Raw genomic sequence first — 6,000 nt, 5'->3', positions numbered from 1 at the left:
TGTTTTGTTTTGTTTTTGTCGGTCGTGGGGCTTGAACTCTGGGCCTGGGCGTTGTCCCTCAGCTCTTCAGCTCAAGGCTAGTGCTCTACCACTTGAGCTACAGCGCCACTTCCGGTTTTCTGGTGGTTTATTGGAGATAGGAGTCTCACGGTCTTTCCTGCCCGGGCTGGCTTTGAACCACGATCCTCAGATCTCAGCCTCCTGAGTAGCTAGGATTACAGGCGTGAGCCACCAGCGCCCGGCTCTGTTTTAGTTTTTTAAGGAACCTCTATGCCTCTTTCCCACCAACAGTGAATGAAGGTTCCCCCGCACCTCAACATCCTTACCAGCGTTGGTAGTCGTTTGTTTTCTTAATGATCGACATTCTGACTGGGGTGTGATGGAATCGGTGCTGTTTGGATTGGAACTGCCTTTATGGCTAAGATGTGGAACAATGTTCCATGTATTTATTGGCTATTTGCACATCTTTTGAGAACTGTCTGTTCAATTCAGTTGCCCATTTATAATTTGGGTTATTTGTTCTTATGGTGTTTAATTTTTGAAGATTTTTTAAAAGTCTTCTGGAATTAATTCTTTCTATGATGAATAGCTGGTAAAGATGTTTCTCCCATTCTGTGGGTTGTCACTTGATTCTGGTATCTCTTTTACTGTAATACAATCTCATTTGTCAATTCTTGCTCTTGTTTCCTGAGCAAATGGTTATTTTTAACCCATGCAACATGCCAAGGTTAGAAAGTTTATTCTAATGGGTCTTTACTACTCCCAGAAAGCTTCTCAGGTCAAACCATTGAGTGACATGCTCTCTATTTCTCAATCTTTATCCTGTATCATTTGGGAAGGGGTGGGGGACAACCACTTTCCAGTCTGAGGTGAAATGTTTTGTCAAGGCAAGAAATGGATTTGTGGTCAATCATGTGGCTTGTGCTTATAAGCCTATCTACTCAGGAATGTTATGGTTCAAGGTCTGCGAGCAGAAACCCCATCTCAACCAATAAAAAGCTGGGTGTGGTAGTGGACAACTGTTATTCCAGGATCCCAGTCCAACTAATATGGCCAACAAGTAAGACCCTATTCAAAAAAGTAATGAAAGCGAAAAAGGGCTGGGGGTATGGTTCAAGTGGTAGAGCACCTTCCTACAAAATATAAGGTCTTGAGTTCAAACCTGAGTATCACAAAAAAAAGAAAGGAAGGAAGGAAAGAGAAACACAAAGAAATAGAGAAAAGCGGACTTGTCCTTCTTTTTTTTTGGAGGGGGGGAATTCGGTCGTGGGGCCTGAACTCTGGGCCTGGGCGCTGTCCCTCAACTCTTCAGCTCAAGGCGAGTGCTCTACCACTTGAGCCACAGCACCACTTCCAGCTTTTTTTCTGCTTATGTGGTGCTGAGGAATCGAACCCAGGGCTTCAAGCATGCAAGGCAAGCGCTCTACCACTGAGCCACCTTCCCAGCCCCGGACTTGTCCTCTTTAGCAAGCACACTGGCAGAAGTGTTAGGCTGCATGCATCCAAGAGCATCTAGGCCTCCTGAGTGATCCTTTCTCTAAGTGTGCAGACATCTTCACGTCTGCCACTTGTTCTCAAGGCGCTGCTCTGAAACAAGAATCCCTCCCACACAACATTCTGAAAGCAGGTGAGAAACCCAACTTCCAGATGAAATGGGTTTCTCTTTGAATCTTTCAATTTGAAGCCTTTTCTCTTGTGGTGATGATTATTATATGGCTGTATGTTTGTACCATAAAGGATAAATTTTCTGTATGAACATTACAACCTTAATCTAAAAAAATAGAAAAGGGCTAGAAGTGCTTCAAGTCAGCAGTTGAGAGGACTGTAAACCTGACTATAAACCAGGCACCATGCTAAGCACTCGAAATAAAATAGTGAACAAACAGACATTAGTCATATAAACCCCTACATATAAACAGAAGCGTGTAATTGTGCAAAGGATTAATGACCTAATGATTGGAGAATGGGAAATGGAGCAAATAACTTGGTGAGTTTTTAGCTTCGGCAACAGGCTAGATGAGAGAAACGGCAGTGCATGCTGGCAAAGGAGCAGACTTGGGGGTGTGGTGTGTGAGAGATCCTGAGTTCAGCACCATAGGAGCAAGAGTAAGACCCGAGGAGGCAACACCTGGTCAGGGGTCAGTCTCTGCAGGCTGGTGGAAAGGAAACTCGTATATGAATGCTTATGGCAAAAGTATTCAGAATAATCCCAGTGTTGGAACAACCAATATAAAAAGGGAAATTATCGATGCAAATGGAGTATTACTCAGTGACACTTGATATGAACTACTGATTTATGCTGCAGAATGAATGAACCTTGAAAACATATTAAGTGAATGAACCCATCCCCAAAATATGTCCACTTCTGCAACATTTCCCAAACTGAGAAATCAGTGTAGTCAGAAGATAAATTAGTGGTTGCCTAAAATTGGGTGGAAGGAATGGGGAGAGTGACTTAATAGGTCTGAGGTTTTTTTTTTAAGAGTGATGTTCTAAAGTTTATTGCTATGATAGTCACAAAACATTTAGACTAAAAACCATCACGTTAGCCAGGTCCCTGTGGATCATAGCTGCAATCCTGTCTACACAGGGGGTTGAGATATGAGGATCACAGTTTGAAGATCACAGCCCAGGTAGAAAACTCTGTGAGACCTTTATTTCAATTAAACACCAAAAAATCCCAAAGTGGAGTTGTGGCTCAAGTGGTAGAGCACTAGCCTTGAGCAAAAGAAGCTTAGGGACAGAGTCTAGGCCCTGAGTTAAAGCCTCAGGACTGGCAACAACCAAAAAAAAAATATCCCACATCATATTGTACATTTCAAATGATGAAATCACATGATATACCTCAATAAAATGTTGGTTTTTTTAAAAAGGAAACCAGGTACTGATGGCTCATATCTGTAATCCTAGCTACTCTGTAAGCTAAGATCTGAGGATCACAGTTCAAAGCCAGTGTGGGTTATAAAGTCCCTGAAACTCTTATCTCCAATTAAGTACCAGGAAACTGGAAGTAAAGCTGTGGCTCAAAGTCATAGAGCACTTGCCTTGAATGAAAAAGCTCAGGGACAATGCCCAGGCCCTGAGTTCAAGCCTCATGCCTGACCAAAAAAAAGTTGTAATCTATCCACAAGAAGACATGCCACAAAATTTAAAATGTTCCCAGTGTCAAGCACAACTTATGTGGAAATCTGTGTAGTCTTATTTTTTATTGTAAAGACCAATGCAGTGGAGAACATGCAATGACTCTGAGAAGAGCAAGGTTCTGGGAGCCTGCAAAAGCAGCGGCCCAGAACTGGGGCCGTACATATCCAGGGCCGAGGCAGGTGTTATATGTATTTATGACCAAAGTGAAGGGTGTCAAAGTTGGTTCTGGGCACACAACAGAAGATACTAATGGACAACCATGTTTCCAATTGCTTAACTCTTATTTTCTAGTTCTTTCTAACCACTCTGCCCATGGCTGAGCCCTAACAAAATGTACTCACTGCTGTTTGTCAGGGCTTGGGCCATGTCAGATGTATTGTAGTTCTGTGTGCTTCATCCGAGCTCTACGCTGTGATGAAGTCGTGGCCATGGTGCTCCTTATTTGGTGAAGAAATGTGTCTGAGGTTATATCCATCCTAAATAATGGACCTAGAATTCAAACCCAGATGCTTTGCCTCCACAGTCTGAGGCCACACCTGGATCAAGGCCTGATCCTGCCCAAAAAACGTTTCTCGTGGATCCCAGAGACTGTCACACTTTCACACCCCATCTAGGGAAAGACCCCCTGTTGGCGAGAGCCCAGATTCCAGCCTAGCCTTTGCTTTGGTGTTCCCAGTGGTTGGAATAAAGCAACTGTCCTTATGCAAATGGGCTACGGATCCTTGGCGGCAAATCAACTGTCCTTATGCAAATGAGCTAGGGATCCTTGGTGGCAGAGCAGGGCACAACAGCAGGAGCCCAGCCCACTGTGACTTCATTCTCTGAAATGTCCAGTGGCCATATCTTCATGTGATAACAGGTTACTCATCTGAGGAGGAGAGAAGGACTCCTCAAATGTGCTCATAAAAAGACTTTCCTGCTGGGCACTGGTGGCTCACACCTGTAGTCCTAGCTACTCGGAAGAAAAGTTTCTTAGCCAGCCTGAGCAGAAAAGTCCCTGAGACTCTTATCTCCATTAACCACCAAAAGCCAAGAGTGGAGCTTTGACTCAAGCAGTAAAGTACTAGCCTTGAGTAAAAATGCTGAAGGACAGGACCACAGACCTGATTTCAAACCCCAGGACTGGTACATACAGACAACATGCATGTACGTGAGTATGCACACACATATACAAAACACTCACACAAAGAAGACTTATTCTTGGCCCTGAGATTACCACACTCCATGCCCTTCCACTGAGATCTTCAATAAATGTTACTTGGAATATTATAAAAGACTCTACTTGAGTGACAGGATGGAGGCACTGTCTGATTGTAGTGGCCTGGTTTCCAATGTCCTGCACAGCTAGTTATTCTCCTGTGACGATTTCCATTTATATTCTCTCAGTTGTTTCTACCAGGACAAACTCTAGCTACCCCGGATGCTTCCAACAGGAATTTGGGAAGCTGCATGACAATTGTTCTTTCGCTCTGTCTCTGTCTCTGTCTCTGTCTCTGTCTGTCTCTCTCTCTCATACACACTCAGTGGATTCTCATAATGAAAGATAAGTATAACCAAAGTGAGCTCCTAGTAATAAGGTTTTGCAAATACTCAGAGACTGATTTTTGTTTTTGTTGGTTGTGGGGCTTGAAATCTGAGCCTGGGCACTGTTCCTTAGCTCTTCAGCTCAAGCCTAGTGCTCTACCACTTGAGCCACAGCATCACTTCCAGTTTTCTGGTAGTTTATTGGAGATAAGAGTCTCACAGACTTTCCTGCCCAGGCTGACTTTGAACTGCAATCCTCAGATCTCAGCCTCCTGAGTAGCTAAGATTATAGGCACCTGGCCAGAGACTGATTTTGACTCTAGGTTTTAATCCGTAGAGTCTGTTCTAGAATTTTCCAGCATGAAATTTTGTAGACACTATGGTGAGTCCCATAGGATGCCAAAACAAGGTGCAGCCATTGGCAGAGAAAGGACAAAGCCGTTTCTTCACGGTGAGCGAGGGCAGCTTGTTTAAGCCTTCTGAAGTTGTGCATTGGCGGTGGCATTGGGAAGCTGGTCAGAAATGCAGACTCTCCACCCATCCCCGGCTCCTGAATCCGAATTTAGCTCCATCCAGATGTGATTCCTATATATGCTAAGATACAAAAAAAAAAAAATCTGGTTTAGTAAGTTATGGGTTTCCTGTCTCTCCTATGAGGTTGTAAATCCTTTCTGGGCTTCATGCAACTTCTTATGCAACAAAGCATAGTGGAGCATTGCTTAGCCAGGTGAATGGTTGATGCAGTGGGTGAATGGCCTGTGGGTGGCTGAATGTGGAGCCCCAGTGATTCTCTTTACTTGGTACCAAGTAGGACACTGCAGGCAGGGTTACCATTGGAACAGGTTTGAGTCTGTGCTTCCGCAGCCATGGGAAAGCCTCAGTGATTCCTCCCATCACCTTGGTGGAGGAACTTGCTTATTTTCAAGGATCTTGATAAATTATTGCATCTAACACTGAGCTAAATCCTTTACCTATATTCGCCCATGCTCTACTCACCACAATGCAGGCAGTGAGAAGAGCTTTTATTGCCCTTGCCTGAGTGTGAAAGTGAGGGGCAGGTTGGGATCAGGTGAAGAGCGTGGTACACAAGGCTGAGGAAAGGCTGCCTCTCAGCAGAGCAGGATGCGCAGCCTTGGCCAGGCATTCTGAAGAGGACACCTGCTGTGGGATGAGGGGCGGGCCCTGGGCGGTGACTTACAGCGCACAAATCCTGGTGGGGAAGCACGTGGGGGCAGGGGTGCAGAGAAGCATGGTCTGTGTCCTCTGGACAGCCTCCTCTGCTCTCTTCTGACATAGGGCTGCTTAGGGGAGCCTGGTCAGGACTCTTCTCCT

This window comes from Dipodomys merriami, unplaced genomic scaffold, assembly GCF_024711535.1.
Source record: "Dipodomys merriami isolate MVZ:Mamm:240054 unplaced genomic scaffold, mDipMer1.0.p SCAF_35, whole genome shotgun sequence".
In the NCBI taxonomy this organism is placed as follows: domain Eukaryota; kingdom Metazoa; phylum Chordata; class Mammalia; order Rodentia; family Heteromyidae; genus Dipodomys; species Dipodomys merriami.
This window is presented reverse-complemented; position numbering follows the sequence as displayed.